The following is a 23,457-nucleotide window of genomic DNA, read 5'->3' on the forward strand; positions in this document are numbered from 1 at the left end:
TCGCTAGTCAGACTGACGGGACTAGTCATCTAGACTAGACAGGACTACATCACTAGTCAGACTGACGGGACTAGTCATCTCAACTACACAGGGCTGCATCATTAGTCAGAGAGACGGGACTAGTCATCTTGACAAGACAGGGCTACATCGCTAGTCAGACTGTCTGGACCTGATTATTGTTGGCAATAGGGGTTTGTGCAGAGGACTTGTCTGTTTGGTCTGGTCTTTACTGAAGATCTGTGCTGATGAATGTCAAGTCATGATGTTCAATGGTCATGGTCTTCGTTGACATTCAGGGCTGTATTGTGGTCGTCTCGGGTGCAGGTCCACCATCTGGTTTGTGACAAGAACAAGACAGAAAGATTAAAATATGCAACAAATATCGGCTGATGACTCTGCACCTGTAATCAAACAAGGAAATGTTCATTCAAAATTTCATAAACTCATAACAGCCACCAATTGTTATGTTTACACATAACCACTACTCTTTTAAAACAAAAATGTTACTGGCATTTAAATAAGTTTGACATTTTGGGAAATTTTTTACATATTCTTGCCAAATTTTTCTCAGACAATCTCTCAAGTCTAAGCGGTAAACATAAAGCTAAGCTGTTAAGCTTAGTGTAAAGGCTGGGAACCGGCAGAAACAGCTGATCTGTCTGAAGTATAAACTTCAAGATGGTCTCAGTGCTTCCTGTTCAACATGAAATCACCCCGGCATGGATGAGCTCCCCCTGCTGGCCTCACAAACACCTCTTCCAGCAGCAACCTAGTTTCCCTGCTTCGCCTCAGTGGGCAGCATGTCTTAGGCTACAGGGTGATATGTTAGGGTGACCCTCTCCCAGATCTGTGACGTTCTTCGGTTGCATATCATGTGACTTCCTGACTGATCCACAGGAAAGATCAATCCTGTTTGCCTATAATGTGGTCAGTCTTAGGACTTCAGTTATTTAAGATGTTGAAAATGCTCCAGCTGGATTTTAAAGAGAGTAAAAGTTATAAGGAAGCATTATATTATAGGTTATGTGTGGTTTCAGTTGTTCAGTGTTTCAGTGCTTCTGTTGTTGGCAGCTACATTACTACATCACAACCCATGCTAATGCTAGCACTGACACTGAGCAATAGTCATGCTAATCCTAGTACACACTACAATCTCTTCTTGCCCATATGCTAACATACTAGGAGTATGTCATAGACAAATTTAAACCTTATTATTTAACTTATAACTTAGGAAAAACTTGCCTTCTTGGTTTGTATTTCTTTGTTTCCGTCAGATCCAGAAGATCAAAGTTACAGCGACAATCAACAGAGATCCAGAAGAAGAAATCATCACTATCAGAGATACAGAGTCTGGAGGATGAGAAGTAGAGTAAAAGAGAGACATTAACAAAAGTGAATAAACACTATATCAGTGCTGCTGTGCTGAACATGTGTGACATGTGACATGAGTTGAGCAATGAACAATTCTGCTGTGATGATGATGATGATGATGATGATGATGAAGATGATGATGAAGTCCTCTTCTTGTCCTACTAACATCAGTCGATCCACACAGAACAGCCTCACAGCCTATTAGTGCTGTCGATCGATTAAAAAAATAAAATTTAAAAATAAAACATTTACAGTTTTTTTTTTATGTAACTACTATTTTGATGCTTCAAAAAGTTCATTGAGAGATTGTAAAACTAATATGAATGTGAATTTGATTAATGTATCAGTAGTGTAAATTCATATGAATATGTATGAACATATTTGGCTGTTCAGTCCACTCGAGACTCAGTTGTATTATATCATGATGAACAGATTTAATTTGGGCTTGTATTCAACTATAAGCATTGATCAGCGAACATAAACAGAAGCTCAATCGTGCTAGATGCACAAGAACAAACAGTCTGTTTTCACAATAGCTTTCTATACCCTCATCACTATTCCCTACATTAGGCAACTGATACGGTTTGTTGAAGGAGTGATTGAAAACAAGTGAGCGAATTTGGATACTGAGTGCACCAAGAGGACTGTTGCTTTTACATGTTGTGCTTTCAGTGTAATAATCAGATGAATTCAGCAAAGTGACATCTTCTGTTGAAACTAACGATTAATTTGGCATGACCTCATTATAGGTATTCTCTAGCCACTGAGTGTACATCAGTTGTACACTTATTATTGTGTTGCATTATGTGATTTAATGAGTGCACTCGATAATGTCCATGGTTGTGCTTTCATTTACCATATCTGATATGTGCGCATAAAGGGACATTGATTTGTAACACCTTTATAGGCTTTGACAAGTCAAACAGAGAGTTCAGGAGTAGGCTGCACCACCTTGAGAGCTGTGAACACCTCTGCCTCGAGCCTTGGGAGGAGCTGGAGCAAAGTCTGGTCCAGACTCAAAGACTGGAGCGGGTCACGGCCCACTTAGTTTGAAGTGGGACTCAAACCCAGGTCGCCAGCATGGGAGGCAGGTAAGCTAACAAGGATGTTAAAGATTGCAGCCTCTGGTGTCAGTCGCTAGTGCACCTCTTGAGATCAGAGGATTGAGGTTTAGATAGGGCACAGGTAACAAGCTCAGTTCCTGGAGGACCGCAGCACTGTAGAGTTTAGTTCTAACCCTGCTCCAACACACAAACCATCTAGTTTTCCAATAAGCCTGAAGGACATGATTAGCTGGATCAGGTGTGTTTAAATAGGGTTGAATCTAAACTCTACAGGGCTCTGACCCTCCAGGAACTGAGTTTGACACCCCTGGCCTGTCTTCTCTTTCCCAGAAACGGTCTGGCCAGGATTTCTATATTGCCTAAAATATCCAGGTCTTGGCTTTGTTTTCATGCTTTCATAATTGCTGAAGGTAATGATTGAGGAGTAGTTTGACCAGTAATATGCAGGCATTGTACATGATCTACCAGTCATGGAGCGTGAGAAGGTGCAATCTACAGAGAACAGTCAAAGAAGTAAAAAAATATGCACACATACTGTATTAGGTGTGTTTGACCTGAAGCAGTGCTACGCAGACCGATCATTGTATGAGAAATTTGACTCAGTGGGAGAGAAACTATTTTTAACAAAATGATCATACTCAAAAATTTTAGAATCACTTTTAATTTTAATCCACTCATTGTACAAAAAACAAAAACAAAAAAAAAAACGTGGTCTTGTCATACTTTACATAATCCTGCTATAATCAAACTGTATAATAAAAACAACATGTAATTGCTTTAAACTCATTTCCCTTCTCTATGATCAGTAAACATGCATTGAAACATGATTTGTTTATAAATTAATGAAGAATAAGACATATATGGACCAAGGTGTGGGTTATATGATGTTTTTCAAGATGTACAAGATCATCCATGAGACTCTTGTAGCTTTGTCTGAAGAGTGACTGTGAAAATCAGTGCTTTGTCTAAACTGTTTGTAAGCAGTAGAAGTCATAATCTTGTTGACTAGGCACAGAAGGAAGTCTTGTTGACTGAAACGTTTGCCATTCTGAATGATATTCTATTGATGGACCATTAAATTAAAATCCAGACATCAGTGTTACACCTGAGAATAGGATATAACAAGTGGAAACAAAACAGAGACAAGAAAGGGAATAAATATGAACAAAACCAAAAGGTGTGTGTGAGGTTTTGTCCTGTATGAATCATCATCAGTTCCAGTCATCTGATCATTTTTTTGGGGACATTTTCATACACAGCTTCTATCTTTGTCTGCAAGGAAACACAAACACAATCAAGAACCTGTGGATGTGATTAAAAAAAATAAAAAAATAAAAAACTGAACCGAAGCAGCTGCAGCTCAAGACCAGACTTCAGCACAGATAACATGGCTGAACAACTTTGTTTGTGCATGTGTGTGTGTATGTGTGTGTTGATAACAGAATAAATTACATATGATTTTAACATGTTTTAAATTAGGCCATAGACCAAATTATGGATTGGCTTTGGTGTAATATTCAAAAGCCTTCTTGTAGCTAGGGTATAACTACATCCAGAAGTCATAAAACCTAATGCATAAATTTAATTCATGGTGTATGGAAATAAATAGAGAAAGCATCAGGTCAGATATAGAAATGGACTGACCGTAAACTAAAAACATGTCATGATGCAACAATGGGAGCAATCTGGTTCAATCAAATGAAACATTATGTATTGCCAAATGTATTGCAAACACAGAAGTAAAAATCTGTCACGAGTCCGGACCCAGTGTTCCTCCCTCTCACCAACAGAGGGCGCCACTTCCCCTGGTGCCTATTGTCCTCGGCCATTTAAAGTGAAAGTGAAGTGAAAGTGACATTCAGCCAAGTATGCTAACCCATACTCAGAGTTCTTGCTCTGCATTTAACCCATCCAAAGTGCACACACACAGAGCACTGTTAATTATTTATGCTGCGGCGCCCAGGCAGCAGTTGGGGGTTCGATGCCTTGCTCAAGGACACCTAAGTCATGTTATTGGCGGCCTGAGATTCAAACCCACAACCCTAGAGTTAGGAGTCAAACTCTCTTACCACTAGGCCACGACTCCCACCACACTACCACCACTCTACAAGCCTGGATTAATTCTAATGTTATTTGTTAGTGTTCATCATGGTATCGTGTCTCGTATTTTGGCTCTGTCTGCTCTGGTCCCTATGATTTGTTCCTGTTTTGTTATTTGCCTTGTTGGTATTTTTGTTCTCATTAAAGATAATCTCCCTGCATTTGGACCCAGAGCTTGTTTCTTCCATGTTGCTTGGAAGAACAACAACAACAAAAATATTTTATTTATTTATTTTTTGGAAATTCTGTAATTTTGTTTTCTACGTTCTCAAATTCTCAGTTCTTCGCTTCCAAATCTAACATTAGACTCAAAGCAGGGTTTAACGTTTCCATTGGGCCCTTATTTCTCTAGACTGGCAGTTCTTTCTAGAAAATAAATCGGTGTATCTAAAATGTAATGTTGGATTCCTGCTCAGTGATCACTTAAACAGAATATGGACAGCTGGCAGATTTCAGATTTCCGCAAAACTACAGGTAATCAAGATAATGACAATACACTTTTGTCCATTTAATATTATTAATAGTATATCTAATTTATATTATTGATAGTTCTAGTTAAAGACTGTTGTGAATAGCTCATAATATTAGCGGTGTGGTGATGTCTCTAGTTTTAAAACTTTTGGGGATGTTGTGTATGATTTTCATCATTAGACACCACACCACAGTTATGATGTATGCCTGTCTTTTACTAGAACCAGCAGCAGAACATATAACTTGGACATAAGCGTGATACGTTTATCTTGATTATCATGAAATCAAGTTTAAATGTATGTTGGGTTGTACTCACATACCAGATATGAAAGCAGAAGAATAATTTAACGTTTAAAGGCAATCCATGAATTACAGTGGTCATGAACTGCCTTTTTTATTTTGTTCTCTGAGGTCCACTTATAATGTTATCGAGATTTTTACATAAAACACATCGTAATTTAGGCCTGTTTTTAACCCCCTCATCAGTACGCTCAGTTTAAACATGTGTGCAGGATTGTAGACTCTGAAGTAAACATGCACTGATGTGATTGACTAACAGCTGTGTATGTTAGACAGAATACATTCTTCATAGATGGACACTGCTGTGGTTTTGGTGAAAAATGCATAAATAACTCAATGCATATCAAACAATCACGGTCTGTAAGAAAAGGCAAAGCAATGGTGTCCACTGTCAGATCCAAATGTGCTTTGTTTGCAAACGTATCCAGGTTAAAATTAAGTAAACAAAGGACCGAGTTCTTACTGACGCGGTCTGGATCTTCATTAAAATAAAAGTTTATTCACTCTTATCTAACACTGGGATCAGAGAGAAAGCCGCACAAACACTGTTTTCCCACAACCTTGCACTGCACAGCCTGTGCATCTTTATCATCTGGTTTCTGCGTGGACCTGAGCATTCGGCTCTCTCATAAACTCTACATGCGTGAATTGGTGGGCGGGGCTAAACAGGCAGTGATGTAGAAGCAGGTGTTGATCTTCTTCTGTGGAGGCGGTGTTTATCTACATTATTGCATCAATCTGTCGTGTTGGCAGACTGCCTTCAATATAATCAGTTTTTAGACTAATGAGAAAGTTTTGAGTTCGGAAACTTACAGGATGTTTTTAATGCACAATTACCTTTTATATGTCAAATATCAATGGAATTTTGGTTTCCATGAGAGAATATGCCCTATTGTTCAACCACAAAGATCTTAAAAAGAGCCCAATCAAATAATTTGCCCCGCTGTTCCTGTTCTAAGCATATTGACAAATTGAGAAAACTGTTTGGTATAGAGAAAAGGTAAAAGACTGCGTTGATGGTATGAAAAACAGATGAGATTAAAGTGAAAGGTGAAAGTGAAAGTCTGCTAACATTCTGGCTGAAACGTATCATCTGCATTTTATATGCTATTTTTTTCAGGTCTGTAAAATGAACATGGTCCAGCACAATGGAGAAACGTATGTTATTATTTACACTAAGGTGCAGAGCGTAACTTTTGAACTTTGAATTTTTGACGGTTAGTCTCACAGATCAACCACGTCTGTTCATGGATGATCCATGAACCGTCTGATACTGCAAACGTCAATCAGACTAACTGCAACAACACAGTTAACATAATCAGTCATTATCTTACCGTTCTTCCTGTTGGTTTACACAACGCTGAAAGAGTTCTGTCTTCCTGTCCTGTCAAGACTGCATTAACAATGATCACAGAATGACTAAGTGTGAAATCACGTTTAGAATTGTATTTATCTAATTCAAATGCATCCACTGTAGTTAATATTTGTAGTTTAAAAAGTTAAATCCTGACCTGTTTTTCTGTATTTTTTGCAGATGCAGCACATCACAACTACAATCAGAGATCCAGCAGCACCAGCAGCAGAAATCAGCATTATGTACAATAAAGGTAAACCCTGATCTGTAAAGGACAAAATGAGGTCTCAAATAAGACTGAGGTCTTGATGGTTATTTTTGTGTCAGTAACAGAGATCAGCTCAGTAATTAATCATTAATAACACCACTGTCATACCTGATTGAATCTGACACAGTTGAGTGATATCCAGATGTGTGGTCTGGTTTGTGATGGGATTGTTGATCACACAGCTGTAGCTGTTTTTCTCCTGATATTCCACCTCCAGAGGTAGAGAGAGACTGATGCTGAGATCAGACACACTGATGCTGGACAATAAACTGTTTCCTTTGTACCAGGAGAGAGTCACATGACCCACATTCACCACTGAACACAGCAATGAACAATATGATGATGAAGAAGATGATGAAGATTGTGAAGAGTTACTGCTGATGACAGGAACAGACAGACGAGCTGAAAATATTATAAGATAAAGAGAAACTTTAACTCGTTTAGTGAATGTTTAGTGTGCATAGTTAATGAAACAAGAGTATTTGGAGCACACAATAATGATGACGTCTCTCACTCTCAGAGGAAAAGGTAAACAATTTGTCACTTGGGCAGGTTGTCATCTTTGTACCCAAAGAGTCCATAATGGTACCTTAAAGATACTTAGTAATACCTAAAGTGAACATATTAGTACCTAAGAGGTAGAAAAGTGTTCCTTATGAAAGGGTACCGCCCCAGTGACAGCTTTTGTACCTTTTTTTCTGAGAGTGTACTCACCATAGACAGAAACGTAGAATTGTTTTGTTAAAATATTTGCTCCATTTATCAGTAGTTTATAAAGTCCAGAGTCTGTGGTTCTGGTGTCTGTGATGGTCAGAGATCCAGTCTGATGATCCAGCTTCAGTCGGTCTCTGAATCTCCCGTCAGGACCGTCATACGTGGAGAAGATTTGTTTGTTTCTATTCATGTACACTGAAAAAAGTAATAAGTAAATTTACTTAATTTTTATTTGGCAAGTTTTTGCACAAGCATTTTTCAAGTAAATTTAACACATTTGGAAATTAAGTAAATCTACTTAACTAAGTTAAGTAAAAAAATAAAATAATAATAAGTAAATTTTATTGAGTAAAATTTAATTTAATAATATTAAATTAATACATTTAGCAGACACTTTTATCCAAAGCAACTTACAGTGCATTCAGGCTAACAATTTTCACCTATCATGTGTTCCCGGGGAATCGAACCCCCAACCTTGCACTTGCTAATGCAATGTTCTACCACTGAGCTACAGGAACACTTCAAGATCTTGTGAAAAATAAGTGAAAATTTCACTTACTTACTTTTTTATTTTGGAAAAGTTTTTACACTAACAAAAAACCAGAAACAGATATTCTAGAAATTCCTAAATGTAAAATAATATTTATTCAAAACAGTTTTATCAAATGAGGGTAAATAAGTCTCTCACTTCTGTCCCTTTAAACCAGTTTACAGCAAAGACAGCACGAAGGACTGGATGCACGTGATAAATATTCTGCAATTAAGAAAACAGACAAAAGAAATAGCACTGTAAAACCCGATAAGTAAACTTTACTCAAACCGTTTGAGTAAACAGATTGCCTTGATTTAAACCATGTAAGTTTTAAAACTTTGCGATTAAGTAATTAAGTGATTAACTAAGCGCTGATTGAGAATTAGTGATGAACACCTGCTGTTAACAAACAGAATCACTGAAGAAAAGAGAAACACAAGAACTACTACAACTGACTTCAGACACAGCCTTAGATGAAATCAACTGAAATAAAATACATGAAATCTCTCAAGATCTGATTAAACAACCCCACAAACAGCATCACCAGCTCCACTTATTAATAACCAGACTGACTTTATTTCTGTCAGACAACTACAGCAGATCTTATTGAGAATGAACTAAGGTTTAGATGTTGATTTATTGTTTCATTTGAAGTAACCATGTTAGAGATCAGTGTTTGCTTTAGTTGGGCTCTTGACCCTTGATTTCTGTCTTAGTCTTTTCTCTGGCTGTTATAACCGTGTGTTTTTAAAACACATTTGTTATAACTCAAAAGCCCAGAAGAAATGCCATCAGGTGTTAACCTGTACCTAGGTTTAGGTTGTTATACTTTAAATTAGTGATGATAATCATCAATTATTGAACTGTACAGAGTCTAATCTCTGATGAAATAAGTGTTGTGTAATTTGATTGATTCTAGTAAAGGTGATTCTAAGAGGAAGTGATTCTGTGATAATCAGTTAATATGAATGACTTTTCAAACAGTGTGGTCTTCTATGGTGTCAAACAGTCACACAAAGACATCAATAATCAGAATATGACCCTCAACAATGGTGACCATAAAAAAAATCCTGCAGAGCATGCTGGGAGCCATGGATGAGTTTTGTACTACAATAGTACCCAGAATGCATTGCAGCATGTTTTTTTCAAAAATTAATGTGTACAAAAATGTTTAGAAAGTCATTTTTATATTAACTGATTATCACAATGTCACTTTTACTAGAATCACTTCTACTAATTCCACAACACCTACTTCATTAGACTCCATACAGATAAATAATTGATGATTATCATCACCAATATAAAGTATAACAATCTACACCTAGGTACAGGTTAACACCTGATGGCATTTCTTCTGGGCTTTTGAGTTATAACAAATGTGTTTTAAAAACACACGGTTATAACAGCCAGAGAAAAGACTAAGACAGAAATCAAGGGTCAAGAGCCCAACTAAAGCAAACACTGATCTCTAACATGGTTACTTCAAATGAAACAATAAATCAACATCTAAACCTTAGTTCATTCTCAATAAGATCTTCTGTAGACGTCTGACAGAAATAAAGTCAGTCTGGTTATTAATAAGTGGAGCTGGTGATGCTGTTTGTGGGGTTGTTTAATCAGATCTTGAGAGATTTCATGTATTTTATTTCAGTTGATTTCATCTAAGGCTGTGTCTGAAGTCAGTTGTAGTAGTTCTTGTGTTTCTCTTTTCTTCAGTGATTCTGTTTGTTAGCAGCAGCTGTTCATCACTAATTCTCAATCAGCACTTAGTTAATCACTTAATTACTTAAATGCAAAGTTTTAAAACTTACAGGGTTTAAATCAAGGCAATCTATTTACTCAAACAGTTTGAATAAAGTTTACTTATCGGGTTTTACAGTGCTATTTCTTTTGTCTGTTTTCTTAATTGCAGAATATTTATCATGTGCATCCAGTCCTTCGTGCTGTCTTTGCTGTAAACTGGTTTAAAGGGACAGAAGTGAGAGACTTATTTATCCTCCTTTGATAAAACTGTTTTGAAAAGAATAATTTTACATTTATACATTTCTAGAATATCTGTTTCGGGCTTTTTTCTTAGAGTAAAAACTCTTCCAAAATAAAAAAGTAAGTAAGTGAAATTTTCACTTATTTTTTACAAGATCTTTAAGTGTTCCTGTAGCTCAGTGGTATAACATTGCATTAGCAAGTGCAAGGTTGAGGGTTCGATTCCCCGGGAACACATGAGAGGTGAAAATTGTTAGCCTGAATGCACTGTAAGTCGCTTTGGATAAAAGTGTCTGCTAAATGCATTAATTTAATATTATTTAATTAAATTTTACTCAATAAAATGTACTTATTATTATTTTTATTTTTTTACTTAACTTAGTTAAGTAGATTTACTTAATTTCCAAATGTGTTAAATTTACTTGAAAAATGCTTGTGCAAAAACTTGCCAAATAAAAATTAAGTAAATTTACTTATTACTTTTTTCAGTGTACCCTATGAGGGACGTTTCAGATGTTCCAAACGCCCACACTGTTTTGCAGTCTTTGCATTCAGAAATGTCATTTTGTAAAGTGACTGAATCTCCTTCAGTCACTGACACTGACTCGCCAAACACACCTGAAGAACATGAATGTGGACAGATGAAAGCTTTCTCTACTTTATAAAGCCTGAAATCAGCTGTAGATCAAGTGAACAACATCCAAAACAGCAGAAGATATTTAGGATCTTAAACATTAATATTAAAATCAGTGTGGGAAGTTACACAATTTACATGAAAAAAAAAAAAAAGAATCCACTTCAAAATGTCACATTTAACTAAATGTATTAATTAATTCCCAGTTCTTTGTAATTGGTTCCAAACATTTACTAGACATTTGTGAGTGAAAACTATATATTTTATCATAAAATTTGATTTCCTTAATTCACTCTGGATTGACACACTTTATCCTGTGAATTTCCATGAATTCTGTAGCTGTGTATGATTACTGCTGAAGTATTTTAAAAAATATTTCTGAGAAAGTGCTGAAGCCCTTGTAACCCTTGAAATTACTATGTGATATCAAAAAAAATTCTGATTTTGGAAAGCAGCTTAGTTTAGGTTTTTAGTTTATAACTTACCATTCAGATGGCACCAGCACAAACAGAAGAAAATAATCACGTAAAACATTTCTTCTGCAGTTTAGTGAACAGTCTGAACTAAGACTTCACCCAACCTGTTAATTTGCTTTGTTAGTCCTCTTCCAGCAAAGTTTGAACCCTCCTAATGCAGATGCATATTTAGTAAATATATATATATAAAAAAAAAATACTGAGAAATACTAAGTTAAAACAGTACAGTACCAGTGTAATGGCTTTACTTCTTCTGATTCAAACTGAAAGTGGTTGTGGTGGGTTTTATTTGAAATGTCGGTGAAGGGGCTTCTTCCTGTCCTGCAGCTGTCTTTTATGATTCTTTACTCTACAGAAACCATGATAAGAAACAGTGTTTGACACAAAGGGGGAGAAATAAAAGAAAGACAGCGATCATATAAAGACCATGATAAAGACCAAGATGGTGTCGCGTGTACATCGCGAGGCTCAGCATCTTTCCAGTTTTTGCAGTATTATTCCTCCTCATCTCGGGTCTGTTTGTACTGAACAGCTTTGCTTTAACATCCTACACCCAACTGAAGATTTTGGATATTGGTGAGGACTTTTCCAACAGTTTTATCACCAATCTTTCGACTCGTCACTGAGATCGCCAGAACACCCGAGGCTACGCACTCTACCCAGCCATGCGGAAGTGCTCGCAAGCGGCATCTATTTCGTAAACAAAGGCAGGGGAAGTGCGGAGGTCTAAGAGCTAAGCTAGAGCTAACACCGCTCTGGCTCTCTTTACCCAGCATTTTCTACACTAATGTGCGGTCACTGGTGAACAAAATGGACGAGTTATGACTTCACATCCCCACAGTAAGAGACTTTTGGACTGCAATGTTATGGTTTTCACAGAAACATGGCTACACAGCGACATACCCAATAATGCTATTGAGCTAGCCGGACACTACACGCTCCAGGCAGATATAACGGCAGATGACTCCGGCAAGACAAGAGGCAGTGGATTGTGCATTTATGTCAACAAAGATTGGTGTACGAACACTGTCATTGTTGGGAGACACTGCTCAGCTAACCTAGAGTTTCTCATGGTTAAATGTCTGGCGACAGATGATTGAAATAAAATGCGCAGGGATGCATCTTGTCATCCGAAGGAGAGTGCTGTGAGAGAACAGCACCTTACCCCCCACCTCTGCCGCGTCGACTTCCACCACGAACTGACATGAGGAATCAGGGGCAATCAGAATGGGATCCGAAAAACAAAGCGGATTTTGAATTTGGTAAATGCAGCTTTGACTACACTAGACCACCTGAACGTCGTTCAGGAAGTCATGGTAGTAAAAATTTGTGATCCCCAGAAACCTCTCTAGATCCTAACAGGAATCTAGACTTGGCCAATCTACCACACGAACCATGCGCATTCCCTCGGATGAGATGATGTACCCTAGGAACGGAACAGACTGCACATGAAACAGACTGGGCCTTGACAAAATCTCTTGCAACCTCTGGAGCACTCATCTGACGTACTGAAAATGCTCATATCAATATGTCATCCAGGGAGACATAAATGAACTGATGAAAGTGACATGACAGACAACCAAGTATGGTGCTCTGCATTTAACCCATCCAAAGTGCACACACACACAGCAGTAAACACGCAACCAGAGCAGTGGGCCATTTATGCAGTGGCACCCAGGAAGCAGTTTGGGGCTTCAGTGTCTTGCTCAAGGGCACCTCAGTCGTGATATTGCCAGCCTGAGACTTAAACCCACAACCTTAGGGTTAGGAGTCATACTCTCTAACCACTAGGCCATGACTTCCCTCTGATCGACCATAACTCTCAGCATGTCATTGACGAGTGCTTGGAAGACCATAGGGGAGTTGGACAGTTATTTGGAGTTGACCAAATATTCAATAGGGCCCCTGGGGGTATTAAACGCAGTCTTCCACTCATCCCCCTCCCTGATGTGGACCAAATGATAAGCATTACGTAAATCCAGTTTTGTGAATACGGATGCTCCCTGCAACCTTTCGAAGGTGGAAAACATCAACAGCAGAGGATAGGTATTCTTTACTGTGATGTTATTCAACCCTTGGTAATCAATGCAAGGTTTCAGAGAACCATCCTTCTTACACACGAAAAAGAACTCGGCACCCACTGGAGAAGAAGAAGAGGTGAATAAACCAGATTTCTATATAATCAGAAATGCATTTCTCCATGGCCTCCGTTTCCGGGATGGAAAGTGAATATAAATTGCCCTTAGGCTGAGATGTGCCTGGTAGTAACTCTATAGCACATTCATAGGGATGATGAGGAGGTAGAGAAGCAGCCCTGGACTTACCATCAACACAGAATTAGACACAGATGAACAGGCGGATACAAGACAAGAGGCACAGCACTGACTACTCAAGGCAGTGATGGAGTTGTGACCCCAGTCAACCCTGGGATTGTGCTTGACCAGCCAGGGATGTCTGAGGACCATGGGAACAAGGGGAGAGTTGACAATGAAAAAGGCTAGCTCCTCATTGTGGTTCCCAGATGTGACAAGGGTGATGTTGCTCGTGGTGTGTGAGATGGCAGAAAGTTCTTGTCCGTTCAGTGTGCTGACAGAAATCTTATGAGGAAGGGGGGTGATCGAAATAAGAATGTGAAAAGCAAGTGATTTGTCCATGAAATTACCCTCCGCCTCCGAGTCCAGTAAGGCTTCACACTGATGGAACGTGGTTGCCCATTGCACAGGGAGGAGAGTTGATGATGAGGGTTTCTCTGTAGCAAGCTCACCTGACAGTAACCTCAGTCCTACTGCTGGGCTTGGTCTTTTACCTGAGAAGTCTCTTAAAAAATGTCCAGATCCTCCACAGTAGAGGCAGAGTCCCTTCATCCTCCACCTCTCTCTCTCCTTCCGGGAAAGCAGAGATCTACTGACCTGCATGGGTTCATGATCGATTATATGACCAACTGCACTACCGCTGCTGGTTCTGTGATGCTCCAGGAGCTTAGAAACCACTGTCTGACGAGTACACCTCTCTAGTCGCTGTAACCGTGCATCCACCCGAAGCGCCAGATCGATGAGACCGGTAAGATCCATGGGAAGCTCCAGCATCAAAATCTCCTTCTGAATGCAGTCGGCCAACCCATGCAGGAACATGTACCACTGTGCCTCCTTGTTCCGTTTGCACTCTGCCACTAGGGTGCGTAACTCGATCGAATTGTCTGAAATGCGTCTGTCCCCCTGACGAAGCTTGGCAGGTTGACGGACTGCCTCACATCCAGCCAGCGCACAGTCAAAGACCCGTCTCTTTATTAATTAAAAAATTTATTGAAAATTAATACACAAAAAATAGTGTCCTTCCCTGCATTTAGTCAAAAATGCTCTACAAAAGTTCAGCTCACTGGCATACACCTCCGGAGCAGGTAGATGAGGCTCATGCTAATGATTGCCTCTCAGAGGGGTGGGGAGAACAGGCAGTGTGGGTGTCGCAGTGGGCACACAAAGCTGTTGAAGGTGATTGGTGAGCTCGGATACCTGCGCTGCCAAGGTTTACACTGCTTGTTCCTTAGCCGTCATTTGCTTATTTTGATGTTCCATACGAGCCATGTTGTTGACCAGGAACTCTCTCAACTCGGCCACAGTCACTGAATCCAGCAATGGTCAGATAGTTCTGTCAGGATAAATAAGGAGAATTCAATAGCAAGTGAAATCTCAGTTCTTTATTGAAGAAACAAAGAGTTCTAGCGGTGGGTCAGATGGAAGCAAGTACACGATGGCGCTCTCCTGGCAGCACAGGAATGCAGATGGGCAACCAGTCTTCCATGGAACACGAGGAATGAAATAACCAGGAAGACAACACAGGAACCAGGACAATAATGCGGGAACAAGACAACCAGGGACAGGACGATTAACACAATACTCCAACCAATCTGACAAAGACAGGCAGTGAGATTAGAACATATATAGGCCGGTGAAAGTGACTGCAACTGTCGGTGGTAATTAAGTGAGTAATAATCAATGGCCACGCGTCCAACACAACCAAACACACACAAAGAGCATGAGCCAGTGAATTCAAGAACCGTGACACCATTTCAAGTGAATCTGCTAAATCATTGCAACAAGTCTGTGTTGGCTGAATTAATTTAGCTGCTTTTACAGTATTACAGACAAAACATTAAAAGATGTGGTCATTTTTTAATAAATCCATAAGATATACGTGAAAAAAAAAAGAGTTGAAATAACAGCTGAAACCAATGAGTGATACTCTGCTGCCATCTCCTGGTTATAATAGTAATTTCATGTCATTTTCATCTTAAAAGTCTTTGTTTTCTGTCAAATTACAAAAAAAAAATTAATGTCATCTTCATGAATGAAAAGTGAATCTTAAAAGTGAAGATGTAGAGTTGAAATATAATAAAGGCTTTAAAATGTTATAAGATTTTAAAAATGTGTTAATGATTATGAAGGTAAGTTACTGATTATCAAGAATATCATTATGATGTAGTTTAAGAGATATCATCGCTAGCTATGTGTGGCGAGGGGGGCGTGGTTTGGCGGAATCTGCAACGGGAGAGGAACGAGGGAGCAGAGAGGCGTAAGTGGGTCAAGTGCAAATAACGAACACGTGTGTTTGATTGCAGTAATTGGCGTGGAGAGACCGGATATAAGCCGAGTCACCGCAGAGAGAGAGAGAGAGAGAGAGAGAGAGAGAGAGAGAGAGAGAGAGAGAGAGAGAGAGAGAGAGAGAGAGAGAGAGAGAGAGAGAGAGAGAGAGAGAGAGAGAGAGAGAGAGAGAGAGAGAGAGAGAGAGAGAGAGAGAGAGAGAGAGAGAGAGAGAGAGAGAGAGAGAGAGAGAGAGAGAGAGAGAGAGAGAGAGAGAGAGAGAGAGAGAGAGAGAGAGAGAGAGAGAGAGAGAGAGAGAGAGAGAGAGAGAGAGAGAGACGCGGGGACCTCGTGCAGTGCTGGGAAAAACCGACAGAAAGTGAATTCTGGGTTATTAACTGTGAATGGGCATTACTCTACTGTTTGTGCCAAGAGTGCACCATTATTTTGTTTTTATCTTCGAATAAACGAGCGTCCCAGCAACCAGCCGACCCCTGTCTTCTTCCTTCCTACTAAGACTGTATTGAACCACATCACACTATGTTAGCCTAAACAGTTATGATAGTGTTTTATTTGTAAGCATTTAAATGTACAGTTAAGTGTCCATGCACTCTTCTGGGATTACCAGGCTCGGCATATAAAATTTAATGTTGTTAAATAACATAAAACTGTATGTTAATACCACTGTCATTATTTATTTTGTTTCTCAGTTACTGATTATAAAGTATGTGAGAGTCTCTACCTATGTATATCACAAATAAAATGAGCTTCTCCATAAATTTACAAGCTGGTTTATTTGTATACTGAAGTTTTAAAGAAAGCTCTGTGCATATGGTCAATTGATTCAACAAAACAATCCTGAAAAATGAACACCGCTACATGACTGGTCTTCATGAGCCAAAGGAAGCCCATGTCACACCCATCTTTATTTCTCTGCATTGGCTACCGGATGTGGTTTTCAGCAAGTTCATGCTTGTTTGCAGACAGAATAGCCTGCACCTTTCGACCTTTGCTAGATCTGATGAGTCTCATCCCCTTCAGATGCCTGAAGTTGGTAGGTGAGCAAAACCTCGTGGTACCTTCACATAGAGGCACAAAATCACTTTCCAGAGCCTTCTCATTCTCTGTTCCTTGCTGGTGTAATAATCTTCCCAGCCCTATCCAGAACACAAATCTTTATTTTATTTTTACCCCACACTGTGAAAGTCAATGGGGATCAGAAACTGTTTGATTACCCAAATTCATCAAAAAAAATGTGAAAAACTTGAGTGTGAGAAAGTGCTGTAAGTGATGACAGAATTTTCAGTTTTGGCTGAACTATACATTTAACTGCAACCTGCTGAAAAACATCTGAATCTTCCTTGATGCTTTCACTATTACTTGTGCTTGTTGTATTCCTTCTTTTGGCAGCTACTTTGGATTAAAAAAAAAAAAAACATCTAACTACACAAATTTCTCGTTGCATTTAATAGAATATTATGATTTTTACACACATATTATTGCATAAAAATATATTAGTCAGTTTTCCAGTGAAAGCAGCATTTTCCAGTTGAGCAGTGATGCCGTTTAAAGCTACTGCTGCTTAAAGTCCACCTGATGGAGCCAATCATCAGTTTATCATGCATATGAAAGGTATTGTTAGCCCATCAGTAAAATCAATTATCAGTCATGGGAAATATGGGGTAATATACGTGTAAAAGTACAAATGTATACGTGGTGAAGGATGTGTGTATTATGTGCACTGATCTTGTTGTAGGTGTAAATGTGTGTATATTTTTATTGTTGGAAATTTGTGTGTATTATGTGTAGCCTACTACAGTACTCAATTACCACAATTAAAAAATGAATCTGAATCTGAATCTATCAGTCAGTCAGTTAGGTTTAGCAGTGACTGTCTGCCTTTATTGTTAATGATTTACATATATCTCCAAAATGTGCTGGCTGTAGCTGTTGTTGAAATGCTGTTGGCTACGATGTGCTTGATCATGATGTGATGAAATAATGTGCTTGTGCTACATTTGTCAACATATCCACTGTAGCTGAACAATCAGTGTGTGATACTGTAAACCACTATGCAGTGCACTTTATATTTTGTTACATTTGCTAAAATGATAAAAAGAGCATTAAAGGACAGACAAAAGAACACAATAAAGGGTGGATCAATGTTTAATGGATAATGAATGTAAAGTTTCATATGATAAACTAAAAATAAATCATTTAAGTTGAGTTTCTGGATGTTGTGCTAATGGTGAACTAATACATTAAAACACAATTCACAATAACACCAAAATGTACAAAAAATAGCTAAAACAAATCAATCCTGGCAGAAGATAAGTGAGAATAAACCCCAAATTGCAAGACACTGTCATGTCTAAGCTCTAGCATCAGTTCCAGTAGATACAGTATTTGATCATCGCTTTTTGGGGACATTTTCATACACAGCATCTGTCTTTGGTTTCTGCAAAGAAACACACACTCAATCAGGAATCTTGCTGATGTGACAGGCAATAGCAGTTAAGCATTAATAATCTCTGAATAACCTTATTTTCTTATAACAAGACCTTAGTAATTCTTTAAAAAATATTTACTTTAAAATTCCATAACGTAACTGAACGTTTTGTTTTCCATATTTTGTTTTTAAAGGTCTTGTGCACTAAAAGGTTTATTTTTCACAAAGCATACTCTGCTAACAGCCTACTGAAGGTGTTTTTAAACTGCTACTGCAGAACAGATGCTAACATGACATCAAACATCGCATTTATGTTTTTTTTTTCACAGGTTCTGAAGCTTTCTCACAGCAGAGCATGGCTGAGAATGATTGTCTTTCACAAAGAAGCAGCAACAAAGATACAGTGTTGTAGCACGTCTACAAATCAACCAGTGACTAAAGCTAATGCTGCACTTAACCACAGATGATCATAAACCACAGAGAAGCTCCAGCTCAAGACCACACTCAGCACAGGTAACATGCCTTAATCTGAGTCTTTTTTTCTTCCCAATGAAAATCTGTATAACTGACTTTGTATGTATCCCATATAAAAAAAAAAAAAAAAACATTTATTTATAGCTAACTGTTTACATATTTTTAACAAATTATTATCTAAATTAGTAGATACAGTGATTACACATCATGGGTTGGCTTTGGTGTCACAGTTAAATGTTTAAATGTTGGCTATAACCAATAGAGTTTGCCGCATCCGGTCTACGCTCATTTGCAAAAATTGGAGCGCTTAATGGTTGCTATCGCTTGTATCTGTGTTTCTCATTCAACCCAATGTTTGTTGTAGTTGATAAAAGCTGTTAATGTGAACAACCTGTAAACAAAATCTAATTAATTTCCAAGTGTTTTATTTCTGTTTTCAGTGCCATCGTTTCTGGGTGCCTTGTGTAGACAGCATCTAGATTGCACACGTAGATCTGTAAGAAGTCTTGCTTTTGACTTATCTGACTGAACTACAAACCTTCCAGTGATGTCTGTGTGAGATATTCACTCGACAAGCTCGCACAAAAGCCGATACTACACAGAGTCCCCGGATGATCCCTCCAAGCCTTCACGAAGAGGCAAAGTCCGCGGTTGATCCCTCCAAGCCTTCGATCCCTCCAAGCCTTCACAAAGCGGCAGAGTCCGCGGTTGATCCCTCCGAGCCTTCGATCCCTCCAAGCCTTCACAAAGCGGCAGAGTCTGCGGATGATCCCTCCGAGCCTTCGATCCCTCCGAGCCTTCACGAAGCGGCAGAGTCCGCGGATGATCCCTCCGAGCCTTCACGAAGTGGCAGAGTCCGCAGATGATCCCTCCGAGCCTTCACATAGCGTCAGAGTCCGCGGATGATCCCTCCCAGCCTTCACGAAGCTGCAGAGTCCCCGGATTATCCCTCCGAGCCTTCACGAAGCGGCAGAGTCCGCAGATGATCCCTCCGAGCCTTCGATCCCTCCAAGAATTCACGAAGCAGCGGAGTCCGTGGATGATCCCTCCAAGCCTTTACGAAGCAGCGGAGTCCAGTATAATCTCTCCGAGGCTCGCTTCTGGCCTTCACGAAGCTGCAGACTCCCCAGATGATCCATCCGATTCTTCGATCCCTCTGAGCCTTCACGAAGCGGCAGAGTCTGCGGATGATCCCCCAGAGCATTCAATCCCTCCGAGCCTTCACGAAGCGGCAGAGTCTGTGGATGATCCCTCAGAGCATTCGATCCCTCCGAGCCTTCACGAAGCGGAAGAGTCTGTGGATGATCCCTCCAAGCCTTCGATCCCTCCGAGCCTTCATGAAGCGACAGAGTCCGCGGATGATCCCTCCGAGCCTTCGATCCCTCCAAGAATTCACAAAGCAACGGAGTCCGTGGATGATCCCTCCGAGCATTCACGAAGCAGCGGAGTCCAGTATAATCTCTCCGAGGCTCGCTTCTGGCCTTCACGAAGCTGCAGACTCCCCAGATGATCCATCTGATTCTTCGAGCCCTCTGAGCCTTCACGAAGCGGCAGAGTCTGCGGATGATCCCCCAGAGCATTCGATCCCTCCGAGCCTTCACGAAGCGGCAGAGTCTGTGGATGATCCCCCAGAGCATTCGATCCCTCCAAGCCTTCACGAAGCGGCAGAGTCTGCGGATGATCCCTCCAAGCCTTCACGAAGCTGCAGAGTCCGCGGATGATCCCTCCGAGCCTTCACGAAGCGGCAGATCACTGTTATGCTAACACTTATTCTTGCACTTGGTTGCCATAATATGGTCGTATCCCTGTTTCTGTTCTGTTTTCTGGGTTTATCTTACTCTGGTTTTTCCCCTTCTGGGTGATTTCAGGTGTTTTTTTTTTACTTTTTGTAAAGTATATATAAAAATGTGCATTTGGACCCGACACCTGTTTACACGGTGTGTTCACTTACTGAGCCATGATAAATTTTCTATGTTAAAGAGCAAGAAGAGGCAAATTTGGTGTTGAAACGTTTTGAGACGCATCCTGTGCACACAGAAAACCATGCGTGGGTGCTGAGTTTTTTTTTTCACATCTTTTTCTATTTGCATGTTTAAACTGTGATTTGTATTTGTTCATTCAGATGCAGGACAACATGAAGGAGAGCTCAGTTCTGTGTTGTTGTCCGTGAGTCATGGCTCTCTGTGTGCACAACGGAACACAACGCACAAGTACTCAGTTTAGTTTTTCCGTGTCTTGTGTTTGAGTGCTTTAAACTATTTTGAATGTTTGTATTGGCAAAGCTTAAAAACTAAACTAAATTATAAGCATTCGTGAGGATGCACAGCAGTGGCCTGCAACTGTCCTAAGCGTCTTTTCAGGCTGGCCTCAGCCAGACGGTTGAGATCCGGCCCCAAATAATCGTCAATACCTTTCACCCCACTAGCGATGGCCCTGTACTGAACTGAGCTCTATGTTTCTTTTTTTGCACTTAAATGGTCAAAAACACACACAGTTGTGTGATACTTAAATGCTTAATAAGAGCATTACAGCTTAAACAAACTCATTAGATTTTAGTCAAATAAATCTACTGTATATTTAGATAACTAAAATCTTATATTTAGTTGACTAAAACTAGACTAAAACTAAAAGAGTTCAAATGATTAAAATATGACTAAAAGTATATGGAATTTTAGTCAAAAGACTACAAATAAACATTCCAATCAAAATGAGCATGGGTACTGTGTGAAGTGACTGAGATGATGGAAATCAAGATGATGGGATGTACATTTCAAATTGTTTAAATTGTTTGGAATATGACCAGCTATTGCCAATATGGTTCCAGTTCAACAAAGTATTGGAAAATTTGAGCCAATTAATTGAAAGTCATTAAAATTAGAAAGCTATAGCTCAGGATATAACTATATACTGTATATATATATATATATATATATATTAGTATTACTTTCAAATTTGCATTTTAATTCCACGCACCGCAAATTTAATTTGATATATTCAGACTTTCATTCCATATCTTCAAGTTTCCTTCTATAAATTCAGACATTAATTCCATACATTCAGACTTTAATTTATATATTCAAACTTTCATTCAATATATTCAAGTTTAATTCAATATATTCAGAATTCCATTCAATATATTTAAGTCCATTCCATATACTCAAACTTTATAACTTCATATTATAACTTACAAAATATACATATTGTATATTTATAACTATATTGTATATATTATAACTTACAAAATATACAAAATATATATACCTACATATTTTCACACACAGTATCACACACATATGAAAATTAATATTTTTCAATTAAATACAACTTGTAGATTTAATATGGGGTGCTTTTCTTTGAAACTTTTTTTTATTGGTCATTTTGTGTTTCAAGAATAAGTTCTAAGGTTAAGAATAAGCTTAAATTGAAAAATACCCCCCCCCCCATTAACAACATTACAAAAATGAAAGATGACTTCCTTTATTGTTCACATCTCAAGAGTTGCATATTTTCTTGCGCAGCTGGATGTTGGGCTCTTTACAAATAATCAAGTTGTTTGTATTTTCCAAAATTGATTTACTGATGTCCAAACACAAACGGAATTGGCATTAGCATCCATACTCTATGCAGATTTACAGGTTGAGAAAACTATTCTTTATGGTAAAAAAAAATAGATAAAAGAAAGTGATTAGTGCTCCTCGTCACATCTGAAGGAACCCCTTACTTTTCTCTAACACGTAAACTTGCATGTATATATTATTTATGGTTGATAAAATATTATTTTGTCACATGAATGAGAAAAATGTAAAAAAGCAGAATAATGACGGTCATTATTAATTTTTAAAGTTTGAAAATATACAACAAATGTAAAATGTGACTGAGGCTGACAGATGTTTAGCCTAAACTTTTGGCTGAACTAACCCTTTAATATCTAACAATAATTTATCAGTTAATATTTTACTGTTGCTGTTAAATTATTTAATTAATTTTTAGGTCTGCAAAATGAAAATAACTTTGCAAAATGGAAAAACTGTTTACACGGAGATGCAAACAGAACATACATTTAAATAGCACAAAAAATGCCTTTTGATCTTCTCCATATACATAATTTTTTTACCGATGACGGTTGGGCTGATAGATCGCCCATATCTGTCCACTAACCATCTGATGCTGCGAACTCCAATCAGACTGACTGACTCAACACAGTAAAGAGTGATCTTACCTTTTTTTGTGTTTTTGGTTTGCACAATGCTGAATCGGCTCCATCTTCCTCCGGTGTCTGAACTGCATTGACAATAATCACAGGTGTGTTAAAACAACATTTTCAATCTCATAATAACATATTAACATTTTGACAGATTAATTGATAGCTCTCCTGACCCTTTTTTCTCAATTTCTTGCAGATACAGCAGGTCACGACTGAAACTACAATCAACACACATCCAGCAGCGGCAGCACCGTAGATCAGTATCAGAGATACAGAGTCTGGAGGATCTGAAGGAGAGTAAAAGAAAATATTCACTTACGAAAATTTGTTGGTCTGATAAACAAGAAAAGACAGCTGAGCTAAGTAAATAAATGCTACTATCACCACAGATGTACGCCGACCTTCACATGGTTGACAGAGTTGAGTGATGTTGAGATGTGTGGTCTGGTTTGTGATGGGATTGTTGATCACACAGCTGTAGCTGTT

The 23,457-nt window shown here is 38.8% G+C and overlaps 1 protein-coding gene and 2 long non-coding RNA genes across 3 annotated transcripts in view; 1 reads left to right on the top strand and 2 right to left on the bottom strand.

Annotated features, from left to right (window-relative positions):
- LOC113082688 (dentin sialophosphoprotein-like) overlaps positions 1-23,457 on the top strand; it is a 146,674-nt gene that overhangs the window by 30,233 nt on the left and 92,984 nt on the right. The gene's annotated exons all lie outside the window — the stretch shown is intronic.
- LOC113082692 (uncharacterized) lies at positions 3,209-7,173 on the bottom strand. Its single transcript, XR_003282819.1, has 4 exons — positions 7,037-7,173; positions 6,818-6,925; positions 6,641-6,699; positions 3,209-3,707 (listed from the first exon to the last, which is right to left on the bottom strand). It is a non-coding gene; the product is annotated as an uncharacterized LOC113082692 (long non-coding RNA).
- LOC113082693 (uncharacterized) lies at positions 18,003-23,407 on the bottom strand. Its single transcript, XR_003282820.1, has 4 exons — positions 23,373-23,407; positions 23,145-23,258; positions 22,987-23,048; positions 18,003-18,302 (listed from the first exon to the last, which is right to left on the bottom strand). It is a non-coding gene; the product is annotated as an uncharacterized LOC113082693 (long non-coding RNA).

The sequence above is a fragment of the Carassius auratus genome, unplaced genomic scaffold, assembly GCF_003368295.1.
Source record: "Carassius auratus strain Wakin unplaced genomic scaffold, ASM336829v1 scaf_tig00036718, whole genome shotgun sequence".
Taxonomy (NCBI): Eukaryota; Metazoa; Chordata; class Actinopteri; order Cypriniformes; family Cyprinidae; genus Carassius; species Carassius auratus.